This window comes from Chiloscyllium plagiosum, unplaced genomic scaffold, assembly GCF_037043375.1.
Source record: "Chiloscyllium plagiosum isolate Xiang-an unplaced genomic scaffold, Cpla_swu_hap1 HiC_scaffold_32, whole genome shotgun sequence".
Classification (NCBI taxonomy): Eukaryota; Metazoa; Chordata; class Chondrichthyes; order Orectolobiformes; family Hemiscylliidae; genus Chiloscyllium; species Chiloscyllium plagiosum.
The window spans coordinates 17,443,433-17,468,306 of record NW_028270170.1 but is presented as its reverse complement, the minus strand read 5'-3'; the positions used below and the strand labels follow the sequence as shown (position 1 = coordinate 17,468,306).

The 24,874-nt window shown below is 41.5% G+C and overlaps 1 long non-coding RNA gene across 1 annotated transcript; it reads right to left on the bottom strand.

Moving 5' to 3' along the window:
• Nucleotides 1-3,908: 3,908 nt before the first annotated feature.
• Nucleotides 3,909-12,044, bottom strand: LOC148141772 (uncharacterized). Its single transcript, XR_015752438.1, has 3 exons — nucleotides 11,949-12,044; nucleotides 11,024-11,358; nucleotides 3,909-4,590 (listed from the first exon to the last, which is right to left on the bottom strand). It is a non-coding gene; the product is annotated as an uncharacterized LOC148141772 (long non-coding RNA).
• Between the last annotated feature and the right edge of the window lie 12,830 nt (nucleotides 12,045-24,874).

Genomic DNA, 24,874 nt, shown 5'->3' with positions numbered 1-24,874 from the left:
CCAGCTGTCAGGAGGGAGGACAGAATGAAAGGCCAGACCAGTGAATTATTTTTCAAGGAGAAAATCAAGAGATGAAACTACCTTGAACCATCGACCATCCAACCCAGAAATACAAAACAGAGATTAATCAGAGAAGGGTGGCTACATATGTTATTTGTCTCTGAGAAGATTTACAAGGATGTTGCCAAGGTTGGAGGGCTTGAGCTACAGGGAGAGGCTGAAAGGATTGGGGCTATTCTCCTGGAGTGCCAGAAACTGAGGGGTGACCTTATAAATTTATAAAATCATGAGGGGCATGAATAGCCAAGGTTTTTTTTTCTAGGGTGGTGGAGTCCAAAACTAGAGGGCATAGGTTTCAGGTGAGAGGGTGAGATTTAAAAGGGACCTAAGGGGCAACTTTTTCATGCAGAGTGTGTGAATGTGTATGGAATTAACTGCCAGGGGAGGTGTTGAGGATTGGTAGAATTACAATATTCAGAAGGCATCTGGACAGGAATATGAATAGGAAGGGTTACAGGGATATGGTCAAATGCTGGAAAATGGGACTAGGTCAGACGGGATGGCTGGTCAATGTGGATGAGTTGGACCGAAGGGTCTGTTTCCATGTTGTATGACTCCATCACTCTATGACTCTAAGAGCATAGATTACTGAAATACTGAAAGAGGAAGAAATAAATCTAAATTAAGTAAGATAGTGGGGAAAAAGTTTAAAAAGAAAAGCCACCTTCCAACAGTGGAACAGGAAAACCTTCAATAAAACACAAAAAGGCACGGACTATAGTCAGACTTGGCTATGCAAATCATAGCATTGAATGGTCATTTATACAGTATACATGAGATGGGCTTCTTGCCCATAAAATGTTTGTGCAAAAGCCAAGTATAATTTGAGTATTTAAAACTCAACAGCTACTATTTTTATTTCATGGCAAATGTAATTGCTTCAGTGATTTGAAATCACTGGAAGCTTTTGTTACATTCTATCACAATTTCTGATTAAAGACATATTTTTCTTGGTTAATCTTCAGCTGCAATTTTACAGTGGCAGAAAAGTTTTGTGGAAGAAAGCTGTGTTTGTGTTTCATAAAACTTGATACTTCACAGTTTCATTTTCAAATTACCAATGGAAAAACTTAAATTGTAAGACCATTTTAAAGTTGATTTTTTCAAATGTCTGAATTTAATTTTCTCATCAAACTATATGATGTTAGTAGTTGTCCAAACCATTTTATATTAATTCCTGCTGATTATTATCATCTACATAATCAATGTGGGTATACCTACCCCATATGGACAGCTGCATAAGGTGCCCAACACTACCTTCTCAAGAGCAATTCAGAATTGGTAACAAATGCTGGCCGAGCCAGTGATGCTCAGACCTTGTTATGGAATATGTCTTTTTAAAATGTTTCAATTTGGGATGACTGGATTTACAACATTTCTGAACAGGTCACAGCATCGGAATTTACCCAGTTCCAGATCATGTTATAAACTTCTAAATGATGTATTAACTTCATGCCTTGGGAGATTAAAAATGGACAGTTTTTAGTAATTCCATAGTGGATAGCTTGGAATGCAGAGTCCAAGCTACGTCCTTTGAACCCACTCAGGTTGTCGATCTGCCCCCATCCCCAGATGATTTGTTTTGGCAGTTCCTGAAACACGGATACTTATGACTGACTTACATGTATTTCCTTGCGAGAGTTGGATAACACAAAACCACACAGTTATTGGACTATCAAGTTTCCCAATTTCATAAACTGCTACTTAGAAATTTATTCTGATTGATAGGTTAAACTTATTTTTTATTTTGCTTTTTATACAATTCAGAAAAGATTGACATGACATCAGATGGTATTCTATTAATAAAAACAGAAAGTGCTGAAGAAACTCTGCAGGTCTGCCAGTATCTATGGAGACATGCACGGTTAACATTTCAAGTCCAATATGACTCTTCTTGTACTCTGTTGGTGAGTTTGCACTTCCACTCTCTTGCAATACAAGTTAGAAGAATGAAGAGTTCTCTAAAGTTCATGTCCTATGCAAAGTTTCATATCAAGGAATGACACTCAAATATTAACTAAACAACTCCAATCTTTGTGTCTTTTATTATTTTGAAACAGGTAATGTAATTTTAATTATTTGTAATGCTTATTTGCTAAGTCACCCTCACTTCTGAATAATTTCCTGTTCAAATAAAAGTGGGTTAGTAGCTTGTTGCCTGAGTTACATGGTCAGAACGATGCTTTCCAATGGTTTAGAAATATCTGAAACACACTTTGATCAGTACACACCTATGTAAGTAGAAGTGTTAATTGATCATCTTAGATTATGGTTGTTATCAAGTCTGTAAGATCAACATTCTGTTAATTGGAAGCATGGAAAGTAACAAATGATCAGATAATGAAAAAGGAGAACAAAAAGCAACCCAAATTATGATATCTGAACTATTAGGTATCTGAATTCTAATTGTGTCTACTTGTTTTGCCAACATCTCAGTACTGAGATTACACTTGTTTAAATTGTAGGGTAAATTATTTACATAGAATCTTCATTCCCCCACCAGTGACACCTTCTGCCATTCATCTCCACATCAAAAATAAATTGTGAATAGACTGGAACCCATCAGATCCAGATGAGAAGACATTTTGATGCATCTTGCAATTTAATCTCTGTGTAGGAAAGGAGATAATTTTCTTCTACAGCTAATACACCCCATGCCCAAAGTGATAATGTTGTCACACAGCGACTTAGGCTTTCCTCAGACTGTAAACCACAATGGTGATGCTTTGGATGAACTGATGGAAGTTTTGGGAATTTGCTTAAAACTACATGATAACAAAACCACCATCTTAAGCCCATCATAAATGATCAACATTCAAATGGTGAAACTAGAGATATTGGCCTGGATATGAACAGAGTGAGTTACAAGTGTGGAACAGTGAATTCTCAAATGGAAAAACTAACAGTCCATGTTTCACTGCATGTTGTAGAGTTTCTGTCTTTTCTCTATATAGGCTTCCTACCTCGCAGTCCCCCTAATTGACAGGCTTGGTGTCTTATAAAGCAGTGTGAGTCACAGGGAAGTAACCCTGGGGGTGGAGTGGTCCAATCACTGACATGGATTGGGAGGTGGATATGAGGGGAACATGGGTACTGATCCTGACCTCAGCTGTCCTTGTATACTGAGGGTGATGGGGTCCAATGAGACCAGTGGAGTTGTGGGTAGGGGAAGTACTCCTGTTCTGCCTGGTCCAAAAACAGTGTTGTCATGACAAATACCTTCTCAATAGAGTTGTCCCCACTGCCCTTTAGCCACTCATTTCTGAAGGCTTGGAGAATTCATGTGCTAAACCTACAGAGCAGTTTAAATCCTAGCCTGTCAACACTAATAAAATATCTAAATTGTGAATCCAGCTCCTGGGAATGAGTCCACTTCACACACTTGTTCTGAATCCCCTGATCTCAGAAGTGCACAGGTTAGGAGTCAAATTTCAGCTTCTGAAAACTTTAACATCTTACTTAACCACAACCCATCTGTTTAATACCCCATTGCTACATAGTTAGGCTAGATATTAATTTACAGATGAAATTGTTCAAAGCATATATTTCCTCCTGTATCTATAGTAAATTAATTTGATTAATCCAATTGATTTAATTAATTAAACCAATAAAATTTAAGCTAAACATTTTTTTCTTTACCAAGTGACAATATCAATGTCATTTCCATATCCAAACATGACCTTCCCAGTCAGTCATGGCATTTGTGTCCAAATCCTATCTTAAGCTTTGGAACTAGAACTTAATATCTAGCTTAAGAAATGGAAATGAATCTTATTAGCTGGACAAAGTTACATTCTCAGCATAGTTAGGCTGTTGCAAGGGCACATTGTGCAGATCATTCTGTCAATTACATAAATCATTATCAGCTCATCTTATTGTGTATTGTACAAACACCATAGCTGACAATCATGTGCATTTTGACAAGGAACTGAGATTTCATGGTAAATGCAAGAATCACTTGCTCCTGACCTCAAAAAAAACTGTGCACAAAAATCTAGAGACCTCTGTGTCTTAGATGTCCCCTGTCCTGATGTAAGTTTGAAATTGTTAGCAAACCAAGGGCATCCAATAAATGTGATGTCATGGTAAACATTGAAGCATTCTCACAAATAGGAAACTGGGAAGTAAACTCCACTGAGTCTCCTTCACATTTAATTAAAATGATAAAAGAACAACATAAATTATTGGAACATATACATGGAATTAAGATGGAATTAAGATAGAATTTGAAATATCAATAATATGTTTAAAAAGCTGTTTAAAATATGTAGAATCTATAATCATTGTTGTAGTTCTGTTCGGCGAGCTGGGAATTTGTGTTGCAGACATTTCGTCCCCTGTCTAGGTGACATCCTCAGTGTTTGGGAGCCTCCTGTGAAGCGCTTCTGTGATCTTTCCTCCGGCATTTGTAGTGGTTTGAATCTGCCGCTGTCAGTTCCAGCTGTCCGCTGCAATGGTCGGTATATTGGGTCCAGGTCGACGTGTTTATTGATTGAATCTGTGGATGAGTGCCATGCCTCTAGAAATTCCCTAGGGAAATACAGTAAATGACCCCAGTTGTTGCTGTCAGTTCCAGAACAGTAATGGCAGTGAACATTGACAGTTTTATCATCATGGCTAGTAACAATATAATCATTTCTTATACCTCAATGTGTAACCATTGTCCATTCCTACAATTCTGGTGACCCTATCACACGACTATAATCTGAAGTGCGCTAACCTATTTTATGTGTCACATCTGAGTGCTTGGATAGGTTTGGAAAGCCTGAACTATGAAGAATCTCATTTGTGAACTAAGCATCACAAGTAATTGCTTCACACATCAGACTTATTAACTCAGCTCTCCAGCACTGGAGATGCAAAGGGAAGGTAGAAGGGTTGAAGGGATGTGCAAACAGAGTGGGTAAATGTGATTATAAGTACTTCATGAAAGAAGAGCAAATGCCAATAGAAACCTGCTGAGCTGAATTGACTTTTCCTGTGTTGAGTGCATTGTGCTCAGCTGCAGCAGAGATATAGTTTGGCTGTGTCAAAATCAGGATGTTCATCAAACAACCACTTGGAATGCCCAAGCATTAACGCTGCGTGTGTACTTGTAGATTGGTCTTTGCTATATTTCTCTTGAACCCAAGAAAATTGCTCAAAATAAAACGATTGAAGCAAAGGTCTTAGATAAACATGGTTGATACAACACAACAAAAGGTATCCACTGACAGAAGAAAGAGAAAGACTTACATTTATATAGCAATTTTCATGACCAGAGTTCTCAAAGTGTTGACAGGTAATTAAACATATTTGAAATGTTGTTGTAGTAATATAGGAAACAAGTGAACCGGAGTCTCTTATCTTAAAAGAAAAAGAAATGCTGTCTTCTTACATCATCATGTCTTTGAGGAACACATCAAAGTTCTTTGCATATCATAAATTACTTTGAATTTTGGTAATATTTATGATTCCTTTACATTAAAAGCAATTCAGTTTAATATAATTATTAAAAGTGATCTCATTGTACTTAATTCATTCCATTATTAGCAGCAGGTTTGGCCCCAGTACAGCAGAACTGTATTGTCTACAAGACATTTATTTAAATTAACATGTACACAGTTCAAACATAGAAAAATGTTAAAGTCTCCTAAAACATAGACTTATTATAAATTGTACTGGGTAGGCACTGCAGCTTCCTGTCTTGGATATACTATGTAACAGTCTGGGTGTTAACTATTGCTATGTTCCTGGTCATGCTGCACATTCAAATTTTTTATGTTCTGACCTCTTCCTGGATCACTTGGCATCTGTTAAATAAACAAGCAAAGGCTAAGCTTTGATGCAATTCAGTTCTTGGCAAATATAACATTTTAGAGAATATGTGTTCTTACATACTTCTGCTGTTAGATTTGCTAGAGGACTTGACAAAACTGAGTGTGAGCAGAGGCAGTCCAAAGTCTTACTGTATTACCCTGAAATTGCATCAGGATCAAGTTCTGACTGAGATTTAGATTCACTTCAATTGAAAGACATGCCAATCTAAATTTAATCTTAAGTTATATTCCAGGACAGAGTTCCCATTCACTCTGTTGTAAAGAAATCTCAACTGGTGCAAATGGGCACAAAAACTGAATCATTTTTAAAGAATCATTTAACGGGCACTCAGTCTCATAGTTACACAGTCACAATCCCAACACCTGGTTTAGATTTGCTCCAAAATACCTAAAAGTGGGCACTTAGCATGTAGCAGTTGGATTTGGCTTGTGCTAGATTCGCAAGACTTGTATTCAAAAAAATGGTCACAACATGATTGTGTATTTGTCGATTTGTTGGATATTTTATATTTGTCAGAACAATGCCAAGATGACACTAGATTTTAAGCGTGAACAAATTTCATTGACATTGCTTTCAAAATATCTCTTCAATCACAAAGTCTTTGCACCTTTGCTGGCAGCCTCTAGCTCTTTCTGTTTACTTTAGAATTGAGTCCACACCAAGGTTCAACCAGTCAAGCAGAGTGAGCATGGATCAGTTACCAGACTTGCATAATTGACCAGGGAACAATGCGAACAGGGGAATAATCCCTGGTACCCTAGTAAAATATATCCCTTGATCACACAAAAAAAAGACAGATTGCCTGGTCATTATTGCTATTTTAGGAAGTTTGCTGTATGCTGCAGTGTTCAATTGTTCTTTGTTTTGTTCACTTGGTTCGCTGATTATGTGAGTCTGTTTATTATTGCTGCCCACTATGTTTGATTAGTTGAGGCTAGATAGGGACTCAGGGAAGACTGAGCAAATGGTAAATGTTGCTGAAAGCAAAGAGCTATAAGCATGGATCAATCATTTTAAAGCACTATGAATGAAACCTGTTACACCTGGTGCACCAAAACACAAATAAGCTACTGTGTTTCCCACATGTGCACCGTAATTACACTCCAAAAGGAATTCACCAGCTGTAAAGTAGTTTGAGATATCAAGTGATATCAAGTCCTTTGGGAGCAATTTTCCCAGCTGCTAAAGGATATATGCCATGGTCGCGAAATTGTTGACCCCAGAAAACATTGAGGAGCTCAAAAGGGATTTATGCAGCTTGAGAATTGTGAAGCCCCTCTTTGAGTCTCTAGTGGACTGGTGGGAAATGGTCAAAGGGAACATCAAGAGGTTCTTTATCCTCAAAAGTGTGCAGAAGGTGAGAGAGAGGAGAGAGAGAGGAGAGAGAGAATCCAAACTCCAGAAAAATGTGCAGAACCCACTCCTGCTGCAGGCAATGGGGGCTGATATAACGGAGGACCTCCAGGAGATGAAGGGCCAGCAAGCCTTGTTGTTTGTCTCAGAGGCCTCCAAGGTAATCTTCTGGTCCAGGGTCCACTCCATGGAGCAGGATGAGACGCGCTCATGTTTCCTTTTCTAGAAGATGCACAAGAAGAACTCGGGGCTCGTTGCCTGAAGGAAGATGGTTCGGTAACGTCATCTCAGTCTGACGTCCTGAGGACCAGTAAATTCTTTTTTTTTAATGTATATATTTATTGAAAACATTTTTCACTCTTTCACATAAAAACCAAAAATGTTATTAAAGTACAAAAGTACAGGAAAGTAGAAATAATATTGTAGTATTATATTACAGTAACATTGACAATAAACTGCCTAGTATTCTTCAAGATACAGTGATCTCATATTTACTTAACTTAAACCAAATTAGCATAAACTCAAATTAAATAAAGATAGATTAGAAGATCAGAATCCCTACCGTATGGAAACAGGCCATTCGGCCCAACAAGTCCACACCGACCCTCCGAAGAGTAACCCACCCAGACCCATTTCCCTCTGACTAATGCACCTAACACTATGGGCAGTTTAGCATGGCCAGTTCACCTGACCTGCACATCTTTGTACTGTGGAAGAAAACCAGAGCACCTGGAGGACAGCCACACAGACACGGGGAGAATGTGCAAACTCCATACAGACAGTTGTTGTGAGGCAGCAGTGCTAACCACTGAGCCACGGTGCTACCCCAAAAGGATAAAATAACATTAAATTAAATTACAATCCACTAAAATTAAATTACACTACATTGCAGTATATTACATTACAACACTCACCGCACCTCCATCAGGGCTCCAGTCCATGGGAGCAACACTTATTATACCCGTATTTATTAGGTCTGCCCACACTGGGGTATCCGGACCACCATATATGGCCCTCGTGGCTATATAAAGGCCCTAATCAGTACTGCTGACAGATCCATGTCTATATAATTTAGGAAGGGTCGCCAAGTCTTATAAAATTGCTCCATTTGGTGGCACACCATACTTGTCAGGTAATCTTGATGGATGTGCTCCATCACAAGTCTGTGCCACCCTGTAAGACCTGAATGCTTTTCTGATATCCAAATCATTAGGATGTTTTTCCTTGCACATTGTGTAAGAATATTGAATAACTTCTTCCCATGCTCACCCAAACAGGGAAGATTCAGTAGTCCCAAAAGGAAGGACACCGGATCCTCCCTAACTTCCATTCCCAGGATCCTCTCCAGCTCATTCACTATATCCCCCCTCCCCCAATATCTGTGGATCTCTCACTATCACAAATGAACAGTGCGGCACGGTGGCACAGTGGTTAGCACTGCTGCCTCACAGCGCCAGCGACCCAGGTTCAATTCCCGAATCAGGCGACTGACTGTGTGGAGTTTGCACATTCTCCCCGTGTCTGCGTGGGTTTCCTCCGGGTGCTCCGGTTTCCTCCCACAGTCCAAAGATGTGCAGGTCAGGTGAATTCAGGTGAATTGGCCATGCTAAATTGCCCGTAGTGTTAGGTAAAAGGGGTAAATGTAGGGGAATGGGTGGGTTGCGCTTCGGCGGGTCAGTGTGGACTTGTTGGGCCGAAGGGCCTGTTTCCACACTGTAAGTAAAAGGGTCTCCTTTTCAAAGTAAAGGCTGATTGAATACGCTGATACCTGGCTAGTGCTCCACTGTCCATTGTATCTATCAGGGAGAGAACTGGCAATGTCACTCGTGAACTGAGGAAGGTCAATGCCAGATTCCGGGAGTTCTATGCAGAGTTATACCAGTCAGAGGGCTCTGGGGATGGAGAAGCAAGAATTGAATCCTTTTTTGAAAACAGAGTTCCGACTGCTTCCATCTTGAATCTCCCAGCAAATCCCTCTATTCCAGTCTGTATGACATGAAGCAGACTGACAGCGCAGCCTCCCGGTCTTTCCTGTCCTCTATCACTGAGATTTTAAATGACAGCATGTGGGAGAGGCTGGATCAGCCGCTATCTGTGGATGAGCTGACCAAGGCCCTCGAGTCCTTTGAAAAGAATAAACCTCCGGGAAGCTTATCGGTCAAGTTCTATTCTACTCTATGGTACTTGATTGGCCATGACCTGCTGGAGGTGTGTGACAGTATGCTTCTAGCAGATACTATGTGCAAACCCATGAGGAAAGGTATCACCACCCTCATCTACAAGCAGAAGGGGGAGAGGGAGACTGGTGACCAATCTCACTGTTAAATGTGGACTACAAAATCTTGTCAAAGGTCACTGCCAATCGGGACAGGCCTGCTCTGGGATAAGTGATTTACCCCGACTAAACCTGTGCTGTATCGGGCAGGAAGATCACTGAGAGTCTTGTGCTCTTCAGGGATACGATCTCCTATGTACAGGACAGAGGGGTGGACACCTGCCTCATCAACCTGGACCAGGAGAAAGCCTTTGACAGGATAACGCACATGTACGTGAGTGAGGTTCTGTCTAAAATGGGCTTCGAGGAGAGAATTTGCAATTGGATCGGTCTGCTCTACATCAACATGGTCAGTGCAGTTTTAATCAATGGGTGAGAAGCTTTCCAATCAGATCTGGAGTCAGGCAGGGTTGCCCACTCTCTCCTGCCTTGTTTGTGTGCTGTACAGAGCCATTCGCTGAGTCCATCAGGAAGGATATGGCGCACGAGAGGGGTGACTATTCCTGACAGTGAGGGCCTACAGGTTAAGGCCTCCCTGTACATTGATGATGTTGCCGTTTTCTGCTTGGATCCACTGTCAGTGCACAGACTCATGTGAAAAGTTTGAACAGGCCTAGGGGGCCAAAGTAAAACGAGTCAAGCGTGAAACCATGCTCTTCAGAAACTGGGGTGACCAATCCTCTATCCCTTTCACCATCAGGATAGACCATCTGAAGGTGCTGGGTATTTGGTTCAGAGGGGCTGGGAGTGTGCCTTGCCTTGGGAGGAGCCTGTCACTAAGGTGAGGCAGAAATTGAGCAGATTGGAGCACCAGTCACTCTCCATTGTGGTTAAAAACTTGGTCATCAGGTGTGGGGTACTCTCAGTGTTGTCATACAAGGTGCAGGTCTGGCCTATTCCTCGAAGCTGTGACGCTGCAGTCACTCAGGCCACCTTCCATTTCATGTGGAGATTGAAGATGGATCGTGTCCAAAAGGACACCATATATAAAGATCTGGACAAAGGGGGAAAAGCACACCCAACGCTACCCTCACTCTGTTGGCTACCTTTGTGTGTTGCTGCATCAAGCTGTACGTGGATCCCTGGTATGCAAACACCAAGTGTCACTACGTACTGAGGTTCTACTTGTCCCTGGTGTTGCAAAGGATGGGCCTGGCCTTACTACCACAGAACGCTCCAATTAGTTTGACCATTCTGTTACACCTGTCCTTCGTGGAGGAATTTGTGAAGGCAAACACCTTTGGCCACAAGTCCATCAGGAAGTGATCAGCATGTAGTGCCCCTGAGGCCCTTCGGGAAGAGGAGGGTGGATCCTGCTGAGCAGTTCCCTGGGCAGACTGTCAAAGCCTTTTAGCAGAATGCCTCATCGCTAGAACTTTCGAACAAGCACCAAAACATGGCTTGGCTGGTAATGAGAAAGGCTCTGCCTGGGAGACCCTTTATGCATGCCTGCACCCTCTGCACCAACGCTACTGACCTCGAAGCGGCTGTGGATGGGATGAAACTCTCACATACCTTCTTCTGGAATGTGTCTATCCAAAGGAAGTCTAGAGAGGTTTTTGTCGAGGTTCGTCCCGAGCAGCTCCGTGACACGGGACACTTTGCTCTACGGCCTGTTTCCCAGGACACACTGAGACGAACATCAACTGTGCCTGGAGGACCTCAATGCAGTGAAAGATGCTCTTTGGTCTGCCTGAAACCTGTTGATCTTCCAGTTGAAGGAGCTGACCTCGACTGAGTGTTGCAGACTGGCACATTCTAAGGCCCAGGACTCGGTGCTGAGGGATGCACTGAAGCTTGGGGCAGCTCTGCCAAGTCGCAGTGAGGAAAGACCACCATATAAGGTCCTTCTGTGGAAGAATAACAGGGGTCCAATCAGTAATTGGGCCCCGCTGATAGTTCAGTTAAATGCCAAGAGGTTGACTGTAAATATAGAGAATGGTGAACATCAAAGACTTAATTTGTTCTCATAAGTTAAGAGAGCATCGATATGAACAACTCCATTAACTGTATAGGTACCAAAGATTTCTTTCTATGAATAAAGTATATTTTTCCAATAAAACAAAATATGGGTCATGGTGAGAAAGTTGGGGAGAACAGGGGAGCTGTCCAATGAGGACCTTCTCAGTACAGAGACCAAAAGGCCCGATTTTCCAACCAAGTGTTGGATGGCGAGATGAGATCATCATTAATGAGCAGCGACTCATCTATTTACTCATTATCATCCTCATCACGACCCAATCTCACTTCATTAGTGGACTGTAATGTTGAACACTTTTGCTTTATTTTTCTGCCTTTAGATTCTATACTTTGGTTTATTTTTCTGTGTTTTAAGATGGCGCTAGAGAGTGGTAATACTACACAATACTTTCCAATACATTTGTATCAAAATACACCTGATAATAAATAAATCAAATGAAGAAAAAAATCATTCTCCTACCCACTGGATCAAAATTGAAAGCTGATAATTCCCAACATGAAAGTCAGAACAGGGAACTGGCAACTCCAGCTCACCGCTTGCTTTTTTGGACTTCAATCTCGAACACCAGGCGCCCAAATCTCCAGACACATTCTAAGGACAGTGACCGCACAGACCCTGCATCCACAGACGTGTACAGCCTCAGGGAACATCCATTTACAACAGGGTTTGACATGGACAATATTGCACTTTGGAGAGCACCGGCACCTCTCAGTGGACTGTGGCTGTAAGGACACTTTACACAGGGACAGGAGTGTGATGGAATATTCCCCACTTACCTGGATGGGTGCAACTCCGACAATACTCGAGAAGCTTGACACCATCCAGGCCAAAACAAGCTGCTTAATTGATCCATAAGTATCTGTTCCTCCACCATTGCCACTCAGTAGCAGCAGTGTGTACTATCTACAAGATGCACTGCAGAAATTTACCAAAGTTCTTCAGACAGCACCTTCCAAACCCATGACCACTTCCATCCAGAAGGAAAAGGGCAGCAGATATATGGGAGCACCACCAACTTCAAGTTCCCTTCCAAGCCACTCACCATCCTGACTCAGAAATATATCATCATTCATACACTATCACTGGGTCAAACTCCTGTGCTTCCCTCCAGAAGGTGATCTATCTACAGCATATGGACTGCAGTGGGTCAAAAAGGCACCTCACCACCACTTTCTCAAGGGCAACTAGGGACAGGTAATAAATGCTGGTCCTGCCAGCAATGCCCACGTCCCATGAATGGATGATAAAAAAAAGAGGCGTTCAGCTCCTGACTGCAGTTCAGGGCTCCTTGCTTGCTCCCTCAATGCTCACTTGCTCTGTGCTGACTTTGATGTTCTCAGAATCCCTCCCTTATTTATTGTGCTTTGCAATCTCAGCCAGAGTGAACAGGTTCATGTCCTTCTCTCTTGCCTTTTGGTGTAGACACAAAGCCACGCAGCTTGTCAAGCTGTCAGCACCAGCTTTCCCTCTAATGTTCTTCCCAGCTGCACAGCTCCCACTGGTCAGCAGTCATGCTGCTGTACGGCACCGTGCTACATTAATGTCACATTTATAGCAAGTGCTAGCTATATCCAGAATGTGCTACTACTGAATGACCATGTCTCAAAGTTTAAGATGCACAGGACATTGGTTAGGACATTTTTAGAATACTGCTTTCAAATCTGGTCTCCTTGCAATAGGAAAGGTGTTAAACTTGAAAGGAAAAGATTTACAAGGATGTTGGCAGGGTTGGAGGGTTTAAGCAATGGGGAGAGGCTGAATAGGCCGGGGCTACTTTCCCTGGAGTGTTGGAGGCTGAAGGGTGACCTTATAAAATCATGAGGGTCATGGATAGGGTGAATAGCTAAGGTATTTTTTTCCCAGGGTAAGTGAGTCCAACACTAGAGGGCATAGGTTTAAGGTGAGAGGGGAAAGATATAAAAGGGACCTAAGAGGCAATTTTTTAACACAGAAAGTGGTGTGCGTATAGAATGAGCTGCCAGAGGAAGTGGGAAAGCTGGTGCAACTACAACACTTAAAAGGCATCTGGATATGAACAGGAATAGGACGGGTCTCGAGAGATATGGGCCAAATGCTGGCAAAAGCGACTGGATTAATTTAGGACACCTGGTCGGATTGGACAAGTTGGATTGAAGGGTCTGTTTCTGTGCTGGAGAACTCTATCAGTCTAAGACATTGAAGCCACCCTTTACGGAGGGGGTGCTAGTACAGCAAGTCAATGGGTTAGTCAGTCAGTCATTTGGGGCAGTCACAGTCACCTCATATATGGCCAGGAGCTGAACGTCAGGCAACCCATCTTCCTGTGTGTCTTTCTGCACTTCCCAAGGCTGTTTTCTCCTGAAATGAGACGAAGGGAATAATTGAGTAGGATGTATAGCCATTAATGCTGGTTCAAGGGGAGCAAAGCTGGTGAGGTGGCCCGTGTGAAGAGGAGACACAAAAACCATGCAGGAGTCGGGATCAACTGCATGAGAGCAAATGAGGGATGACGCTACAGTATTGGTGTTGGTGCATCAGTGTTGTTGGGGAGGTGGGTGCAGTGGAAGAGATAGAATGAATGTGAGGCAGCAGATAGAGGACAGCTGACCCTTCCTTGGCACAGCGGAGGTGGTCATTGATCTTCTTGCAGCGCTGCTGGCTGTGGGTGTTTGTCCAAATGGTTGAGACCACACTGGCAACTTCAGATTTGGCTGACAAGATGTGGCTTGTGGCCTCCTCTTTCCATCCTGGGGAAAGAGGAATTGCCCTACCTGTACCACTTCACCTACCAGGACCTCGAGATCCCCATCCACAAAGCAGGTGAAAATCACTTTTATCTACCATGCCCAGGGCATATAGCATGAACGTTGCAGGGCTGTTGCAGACTGCTGGTATTGACCAGGCGCACAATGGCCTTTTAAAGATGGCAGACATCCCTGGATTTCCTTGTAGTGGTGAATATGCCTGCCTACAGTGAGTGGCAGAATTGGGTTAGTATCAGATAAGCCTAGGTGTATGGTACCTCATTAATGTTGGCGCCAACAGCATTAGAAATCCCATTAGGCCTTGCAGAGAGAAATCCTCTCGTGACACCTAATAGGTGATTGGGAAGATATAGCCCAACGAAAATACAAATCTTTCCTTCATCCAGAGGTCCAAGACAGCCTGCCTAAGCGCTAATGAACAAGAAGGCTACACATTTCCAAGAAAATGGTGTCATCAGCTGCAGTCAAGTACCTCAGCCGCACAGATCCATCTCAAGAAAGATTCACATGTGATAATACAAACAGAAAAGTTTCACAAACAGTAATACAGGCAGATCAGTGGCTGTACAATTAATTACCAACCTCACTTGCTGCATCCTTGTGTCATTGCATGAAAAGTAAGCAAAGTAGAAAGAAAAAAACAAGAGATACTCAAACATCTTGCTGTTGGTGGCCTACAGCCTCCCCATCATCAACACTGCCACTTGGGCTGATGACTACATCCGCCAGGGGTGTCAAAGGTGGCTCAGTGGTTAGCACTACTGCCTCACAGTGCCAGGGATTGGGTCAACTTCCAGCCTTGGGTGACTGTCTGTGTGGCGTCTGCACATACTCCCCACGTCTGCATGGGTTTCCACTGGGTGACAGGAGGATCGAAGATATTGAGGCCAAAGCTGGCTGGTGTGGGGAGAGTGAGAGAAATATGAAGCGTGCAATTCCTTGCTAGTTTTGGAGAGGACGTGAAATTTCTTTCAACGCTGCAGTCAAGTCCTTGGGAAAGTGCTGCTGAAATTGACCTACTTGGCTATTGGTTACTTCAAGAGGACACCTGCCACCTGTCGAAGAGAAATTAGACCTCCTTCAAACAACTCCATCAATGTATCAGAGATTTGTGCAGAGGAAAGGATTAGTACAACATTGTATTACCATGTGTTCTGCTGTTATGCTTTCCAGTGCCTGCCTTAGATGGCCACACTCTGTGTTAAGTGATCGCTGGATTTTCCATCATCTGAATTGCTGAGTTGCCTGCCAAGAATCTGGCAGCTAGCCTGTGACAGTCAGAAGTGGACCAACCACAAAATGGTAGTACGGTGGCTCAGTGATTAGCACTGCAGCCTTACAGAGCCAGGGACCTGGGTTCGATTCCCGCCTCAGGCGACTATCTATGTGGGGTTTGCACATTCTCCCCGTGTCTGTGTGTGTTGTCTCCAGGTGCTCTGGTTTCCTTCCACAATCCAAAGATATGCAGGTCGGGTGAATTGGCCAGGCTTAATTGCCCATCATGTTAGGTGCATTAGTGAGGGGTAGATATAGGGTAGGGGAAATGGGTCTGGGTGAGTTACATTCTGGAGGGTTGATGTGGACTTGTTGGGCTGAAGGGCCTGTTTCTATTCGGTAGGGAATCTAATCAAAAAAAAACCTGACACTTGAACAAGACATCCAACCTGGCCAGAGCAGGCTCAAAGGGCTGAATGGCCTACTCCTGTTCCTATAGTAGAATTTATGTCCAAAATATGCAAATCATTCCCTGCTTTTCCTTTCCCAACCAATGTGGAGACAATGAACACAGGGAATTCCACTTCTCAATATGACTTGTGCCAACAATCAAAACAAATTCTTCAGCACTTGGCTGAGGGAATGCCAAACTGTCGAAAGTGTTGTCACTAAATAAGGTTGGAAACTGAGACCGAGTCTGCTATTGGGTGGATGGAAATGATCCTACTTTGAAGAGCAGGTGGGTTTCCTTGAATCACGGCCAATAGTTATCTCTCACTATCACAAATGAACAGGGCAGCACGGTGGCACAGTGGTTAGCACTGCTGCCTCACAGCGCCAGAGACCCAGGTTCAATTCCCACCTCGGATAACTGTCTGTATGGAGTTTGCACATTCCCCCTGTGTCTGCGTGGGTTTCCTCCAGGTGTTCCAGTTTATTCCCACAGTCCAAAGATGTGCAGGTTAGGTGAATTGGCTATGCTAACTTGTCCGTAGTGTTAAGTGAAGGGGTAAATGTAGGGGAATGGGTCTGGATGGGTTGCTCTTCGAAGGGTCGGTGTGGACTTATTGGGCCAAAGGGCCTGTTTCCACATTGTAAGTAATCTAATCGTTGTCACACTTCTACATGTGGACTTGCAGTCTAAAGAAAACTGACTGCTGCATTTCTTACTTTACAATAGCTACACTTCACAAATATGTCATCTGTTGCAAAAAAACATTAATTGAGATGTGCTATGTTTGCGAAAGATACCATCAATGAATCTCAGAATTGTTGGCCCATCATGTCCGCAATAGCTCTCTGAATGTGCAATTTGCTTTGTGCCATTTTCCTGCTTTCTTCCTGTAATTTTGCATATCATTCTGTTTCCCCCTTTTAAAACAAAAGAAGCTGAGATTTGGGCATAGGAGAGGTGTAGGAGAAACCATGGATATCTTTATAAAGAGCTGAAAAGCTCCTTTCCAACTGTAGTTAATATTAGTTTATTTGCAAAATTATCGACCTCAACAGCTCCCCATCTATTGTCCATTTACATCCTGTTATTGAAGGAACCTATTTGGCAATTGGATCTTAATAAAATAAATAACCATAAATTACTTTGAAACTTTTACTACTTGAATGAAACAAATGTTTATAATACATCGAATATCAGACAAATAGATGTTACATGAGATACAGACACTCCTGCCACCAGTTGTTCACCATGTGCATTGCATGATTAGGAATAAAATCTATTTTTGAACCTATTTTGGTCAACGTTGTTCTTTTTAGATTAATGTAATTTTAATTGGAATGGATGTGTGATATCTAAAGGCAATATAGTTTCAAGCTCAAACTTCAGGATAGTGTCCACCTCTCATCAAACTCAACTTAATAATGAAAATAATAATGTTCCAGGATACAAATACTATAGGAAGGACAGAAAGGGAGGCAAGAGAGGAGTGGGAGTGGTGTTTTTGATATGGGATAGCATTACAGTTGTGCTGAGGTAGGATAGTCTCAGAAATACATCTAGGGAAGTTATTTGGGTTGAACTGAGAAATAAGAAAGGGACGATCACCTTATTGGGATTGTATTATAGACTCCCTAATAGTCAGTGGGAAATCGAGAAACAAATTTGTAAGGAAATCTCAATTATCTGTAAAAATAATAGGATGGTTATGGTAGGGGATTTTAACTTTCCAAACATAGATTGGGACTGCCATAGTATTAAGGGTTTAGATGGAAAGGAATTTGTTAAGCATGTAAAAGAAAATTTTCTGATTTAGTATGTGGGTGTACCTATTAGAGAAGATGCAAAGCTTGACCTACTCTTGGGAAATAAGGCAGGGCAGATGACTGAGGTGGCAGTGGGGGAGCACTTTAGGGCCAGTGACCATAATTCTATTAATTTTAAAATAGTGATGGAAAAGGATAGACCAGATCTAAAAGTTCTGGATTAGTGGTGCTGGAAAAGCACAGGCAGCATCCAAAGAGTCTGGTTTCCAGCATCTGCAATCATTGTTTTTACCTTGCAGATCTAAAAGTTGAAGTTCTAAATTGAAAGAATGCCAATTTTGACGGTATTAGGCAAAAACCTTTAAAAGGCAGATGCCCGCAGGTAAAGGGACTGCTGGAAAATGGGAAGCCTTCAGAAATGAGATAATGATAGTCCAGAGACAGTACATTCCTGGCTGCAGGTTTGCTCACTGAGTTGGAAGGTTCATTTTCAGACATTTCATCACCCTACTAGGTAACATCATCTGCGAGCCTCCGGATGAAGCACTGGTTTCCTGGCTCACTTTTTATTTGTGTGTTTAGGTTTCCTTGGGTTGGTGAGGTCATTTCCTGTCCTTTTTCTCAGGGGGTTGTAAATGGGATCCAAGACAATGCTTTTGTTGATAAAGTTTGGGTTAGAATGCTATGCTTCAAGGAATTCTTGTGCATGTCTAAGTTTGTTTTGTCCTAGGATGGATGTGTTGTCCCATTCGAAGTAGTGTCCTTCCTCATCTATATATAAGGACACCAGTGAGAGTGAATCATGTTTTTTTTTGTGGCTAGTTCATGTTCATGTATCCTGGTGGCTAGTTTTCTGCCTGTTTGTCCAATGTAGTGCTTGTTACAGTTCTTGCAAAGTATATTCCTATTAGGGTGAAAGGAAAGGCTGGTAGGTATAGAGAATGCTGGATGACTTAAGAAATTGAGGATTTGGTTGAGAAAAAGGAAGAAAGTATGTGTCATGTATAGACACCTAAGATCAAGTGAATCGTTAGAAGAATATAAAGGCAGTATGAGTATACTTAAGAGGGAAATCAGGAGGGCAAAAAGGGGACATGAGATAACTTTGGCAAATAGAGTTAAGGAGAATACAAATACATTAAGAACAAAAGGGTAACTAGGGAGAGAATAGGGAGCCACAGGAGATGGGGGAAATACTAAATAGGTATTTTGCATTGGTGTTTACTGTAGAAAAGGGCATGGAAGACATAAAATGTAGGGAAATAGATGGTAACATCTTGAAAAATATCCATATTACAGAGGAGGAAGTCTGGATTTCTTGAGACACACAAGAGTGAATAAATCCCCAGGACCTGATCAAGTGTACCCTAGAACTCTGTGGAAAGTAATTGCTGGGCCTCTTGCCGAGATATTTATATCATCGATAGTCACAGGTGAGGTGCTAGATGACTGGAGGTTGGCTAACATGGTGCCACTGTTTAAGAAAGGTGATAAGGACAAGCCAAGGAACTATAGGCTGGTGAGCCTGATGTCGGTGATGGGTGAGTTGTTGGAAGGAATCCTGAGGGATAGGATGTACATGTATTTGGAAAGGCAAGAACTGATCAGGGAAACTCAACATGGCTTTGTGCGTGGGCAATCATATTTCTCAAACTTGGAGTTTTTTTGAAGAAGCAACAAAGAGGATTGATGAGGGCAGAGTGGTAGACATGATCTACGTGGACTTCAGTATTCGTTCGACAAGGTTCCCCCATGGGAGACTGGTTAACAAGGTTAGATCTCATGGAATACAGGGAGAACTAGCCAACTGGCTCAAAGGTAGAAGACAGAGGGTGATAGTGGAGGGTTGTTTTTCAGATTGGAGGCCTCTGACCAGTGGAGTGCCACAAGGCTCGGTGCTGGGTCCACTGCTTTTCATTGTTTATATAAATGATTTGGATGTTAACATAAGGGGCACAGTTAGTAAGTTTGCAGATGCCAGTGAAGAAGGTTACCTCAGATTACAACGGGATCTTGATCAGATGGGCCAATGAGTGGAAGATGGAGTTTAATTCAGATAAATTTGAGGTGCTGCATTTTGGGAAAGCAAGTCTTAGCAGGACTTACCATTAAGTGTATAAGGTCCTCAGGAGTGTTCCTGAACAAAGAGACCTTGGAATGTAGGTTCATAGCTCCTTGAAAGTTAATGTCTTCCTGTAAGAAGTTGCTATGTGCAAAATGACCCATACCACAACCAGCACATTCCAAAACAATTCATTCTAATATGCTTTATTCCAGAGAATATTTTGAAGGATTTCAATTAAATGATGTGCTTATTGTAAGTAAGCTGTACATCTCTATGACTCTAAGTAGGAAAACTTATCCAAAACCATTTTATTGTTGAGTTTTCCTCAATTAGAAGACAAGGAAGCAGAAAGTCAGCATGCAGTACAACAGGTGAAGGCAACGAATGACCATTGGGAAGGGGGTGAAGGCAACAATAACAGGACAGCCTCGTGAACTGCTGCAATCCATCTGGTGTAGGCAACATATATTGCTGCTGGGAAGGGAGTTACAGGATTTTGACCAGAGACAGTGAAGTGACAGCAATAGATTCAAGTCAAGATTATGTGTTTGAAGGGAAACTTGCAGGATGTCCCCATATTCTGCTGCCTTTGGGTTGCTAGGTGGCAGAGGTTGCAGGTTGAAATTATGTCTTGGTGAGTTGCTATGGTGCATCTTGTATACAGTATATTGCTCCTTCTGTGCACCACCAATAGAGGGACTAAAAACAAAAGGTAGCAAATGGGGTGAAGAGCAAATGGGTTGCTTTGGTCCTAAATGTTGTTAAGACTCTAGAGTGTTGTTGGAGCTGCACTCATCCCGGAAAGTGGAGATTATCCCATCCCAACCCTGACTTGTGCCTCCTCAGGCTTTGAGGAAACAGGAGGAGAGTTACCCAATCGTCTCTGACATGCTCTTGTAGTCACAGTCCTGCATCCCAATGTGAAGTTGCCGCCACCTTATCAGACCATGGGGCTGCTCTCTCATTAGAGGGAGGGGACTGGTGCTGTTTTGAACTGAGGATCACCACAGCTCAGACAAGTGGAGAGGCTGAGGAGATTCCTTCATGGTAATCTCATCCTAATATGCTGATAATGGACATTACTTAAAAACTAAACACTTAAGGAGATAATTAGTTCACTTCTGCAACTACATAATTTAAGTGCATCAAACACAAACCTGTAAATGAAAGCCCTATATCCCAATGCCAGAGATGAAACAGTGTCTTAAAATCAACACTGGTTTCTTCAAGTTGATTGGGCTCATTTCCCAGCTTCAAAATTCACTAGAGTGTAGAACATCTCTTAGGAAACCTAAGAGAAATGCTGATATTCATGTGGAATCATTCTGATTTTAATATGACCAAAAAAGTCATGTATTTCAACAGACAGCAATGGGAAATAGAATGTATTATTGGCCTTTGTATATTTAATATTGCTTCTCAATTCCTGGAGCGCGCACACTTTTTCTTCAAGACACTCTCCATTCAAAACCAGAGCAAATAACCGATTGTGGTATTTGATTTTTTTTGGCTTATGATTTAAAGCTACAATGTTCCATATGTTTACATATTTACATTCAATTCACCTATTTTTCTCTCCCAACTTTTCTCAACATTTTTACAGAAAGAAATCTCAACTTCTGGGATATTTTTCTTAACCTTATTGTGGCATTTTTTGCAGGAGTATTGGGAGAAAGCCTGGGGAGTGGCATTAGGTACACTGCTCCACTGGTGAGTCAGCACAGAGTAAGGGGCCAAATGGCCTCCTGCTCTGTGAGGAGTCTTTCTGCCTAATGGCATTCTTTGTTTAAAATACCTTTGAAATACAAGATAACATGTTTTAAAAGTTCAAAACGTTTATATATGTATAACAGAATGCAAAATAAAAATGATTTCATGACATGGTTGCTTTCGCTTCTGCTATATATTTTTAGAAATGCATTATAATTGGGGAGATACAAAAGGAAGAACGCACTCCAATTTCAAAAGCAATAGTTAGGTTTTGAATTACGTATAAAATGGCCATACGTCAGGTGAAGCTCATATCAGTAAAGTGGACAAAAAGAGCTAATGGGTGACTTCTTCTGAACTCAAAAAGGGGAGAACTCTTACAATGCGAAATTGATGACTATTTATACTGTATTTGTATATTCTTGTCACTTGAGACAATAACACCCACATTCCATGAATTTTAGTTTTGAGGTATTGCTGCACTCAATACTGTTCTCATTTAGCTTTTTTTATATTTAACCTATTTGCTCCATCTAGTGGGAATTCTAGATAATACAAGAGGTCCTGTCATTTCACTCATCCATCACAATTTGCATGTTTTAATTTTATTTGCCTTCCTTGCATTTCAGTGCTAAATACAATGTTTATTTTACCATTCTGTATCATTTCAGTGCTCTTGGTACCTCTCGTACAATAAAAATTGTTGGTATTCACAATTATTTTGTTCAATTGGGATGCAAAGTGTCATAACGTTCTAGTGAATGGTAGTGTTTTGGTAGCTCCAGCACACATTAGCTACACACCCCAAGCTACACTTTGGATACAGGGCATCTCAAATATAAATAACAGGCCAATGGTGACAGCAAGTTAATGAGACTGCAGGATGCCTTCATCTCCTGATGTAAAATACTGCTATATTTTCATTTTGTTACATTGGAAGGGACAGGGCAATACTTTCAGCAAAACTATGGATGGACTCCATTTCATAGGGCTTGTATTCAAATCCCAGAATCAGCTATTGCCTAATTATCATAAACTAGATTTTCCAGTTATTTTGAATGGTGAATTTTAGTAAAGTTGCTTTCCATTGCAAAGGGCAGGACAATATGACACACCTTCCCTAAAAAGAAACACTCCCAGTTGGTTAGTCCAGAATGCAGAATGTATTGAAACATAGATCAATTTGATTTCCAGGTAGAGTTACCCATAATATCCATTTTCAGAAAGACTTGAGGTTATTTCACAGTGACAAGTGATGATTTCACTGCGTGGTTTAGCTGGCTCTCTAAAATCTGCCCACCATCTAGAGCGTAAACGTAAGAAGTGTGATAGAATAACTCCCCATTTGCCTGGATGAGTGCAGCTTCAATCACACTTGAGAAGCTCGACACTATCTAGGTCAAAACAGCCCAATTAATTGTCACCCCAACTACCACCTTTAACACATCAGTATCAAAAGTTATATTGCAGTAACCCACCATAGTTCCTTTGACAACATCTTTCAAACCCATGGCCTCTCCCATCTGGAAGTACAAGGGCAGCAAGTGTATATGGTGGTGTTCTCATGCAAGTTCACCGTCAAGTTATACACCACCCAGACTTTTTTTTAAAAAAAGGTCATTCACAGGATGAGGGCATTGCTGGCTCGGCAGCATTTACTGCCCAAGGACAGTTAAGCATTAACCACATTGCTGTGGGTCTGGAGTCACATGTAGGCCAGACCAGATAAGGTTGGAAACTTCCTTCCCTCAAAAGGGCATTAGTGAACTATTGGCAATGGATTCATGGTCATTATTAGACTCTAAATTCTAGAATATTTATTGAATTCAAATTCCACCTTCTATTGTGGCAAAATTTGAACCCAGGTCCCCAGAACATTATCTGGGTCTCTGGGTTAACAGTCCAGCAATAATACCACTAGGCCATTGCCTCCCTACAGTGCCATTCCTTCACTGTCACGGAGTCAAAAATCTGAATCGTGCACCACAACAGCATTATGGATCTACCTACACCGAATGGACCGCAGTGGTTCAAGAAAGCACTTCACCAACATCTTGACATGAACAGTATGGATAGACAATGAATTCTGGCCAGCTAGCAAAGCCCCCATTCCCTGGATGAATTTGAAAAAGTACTTAGGTAAAAGTAGGTAGCTAAATTCATGTTTACTTCATGTAATCTCAATCAAATTGGAACTTTTCATCTTATAAACAGAAGTTCGTTTGTATTCTGGGAGTTAACATTCCTTAAGCACCAAAGAATTATGGTGTAGTGGGAATATGACTGTACTAACAATCGAAAACCCCAGGCTAGTGCTCTGGAAATGTGACTTCAAATCCTAGAGGTGAAATTTGAATTCAATTAAAAATACTGACATAAAAGTGACCATGTAACATTTGATTATCATTAAAACCTATCGGATTCAAATGTTCTTCACAGAATGAAAACTGCTGTCCTAATCTGGTCAAGCCTATTTGTGACTCCAGACCCATAACAATACGGGTGGCTCTAACTTCCCTCTGAGCAATAAATGTTTGCCTAACCAGAGATGCTTTAAAGGACACTGCAGCAATTTTTGAGGCATCACTAAAACCTATGAACACCAGTAAATTTATATAGTGCCTTTAACTTGGGAAAAATGTCCCATGGTGTTTCATATGAATGTGAAGCAAAATTTGGAGGAAGCCAATGTTTAATTCCTTTCAGCCACACTGTACAAAGGAGCTGGAAACTCCTGGAACCCCTTAGCTGAAAAGACTGATATGGAATGCACATTATTCAATTTCAGTATTCTAGAGACTGATTTGAGTTACCTCAGAGTGGAACATGCTGTATGGAAAAAATAAGTTCAACACCGTGTAATTTTCAGTGAAAATATGTTTTGTATGTAACATTTACAAATTTTATGAAGGACATTTCTGAATGCAAAAGGTAGCAAAAATTCAAGACCAAGGCACACAAGGAGGTATTAGGACAGATGACTAAATACCTGGTCTTTTGCACATGCCACTTTACCACTGAAAGTGTTGGTCACCCCCTTGCTTCCATTTCACCTGTCTGCAACAAAGCTTTTAAAAGGAGACTCAACAACATACAAGCTCAAACACTGATCATCATGGAATTCTCTAGCTTGATATATCTTAGGAAAAGGAAGGGTACCGATTTTTAAAATCTCTTTCCAATCTGAAGTAACTCTACAAAACAAAAAGGCCGAGTCTTGTAAATAAAACAAATTGCTACAGTGGAGGAAAACAACTAGATTCTAACAAAACTGCTGTAAAATTACATGGTGAAACTAGTGGAAATCCTGAGTCAAGATGGATTCAGTTAAAGAACATTGTTATGTCTCTAATAAGAGAATAATTGATCAAATCTGGTTTTGTTCTTCTAATACATTTTGATTTAACAATGCATGTTTGATTTAACAAACATTC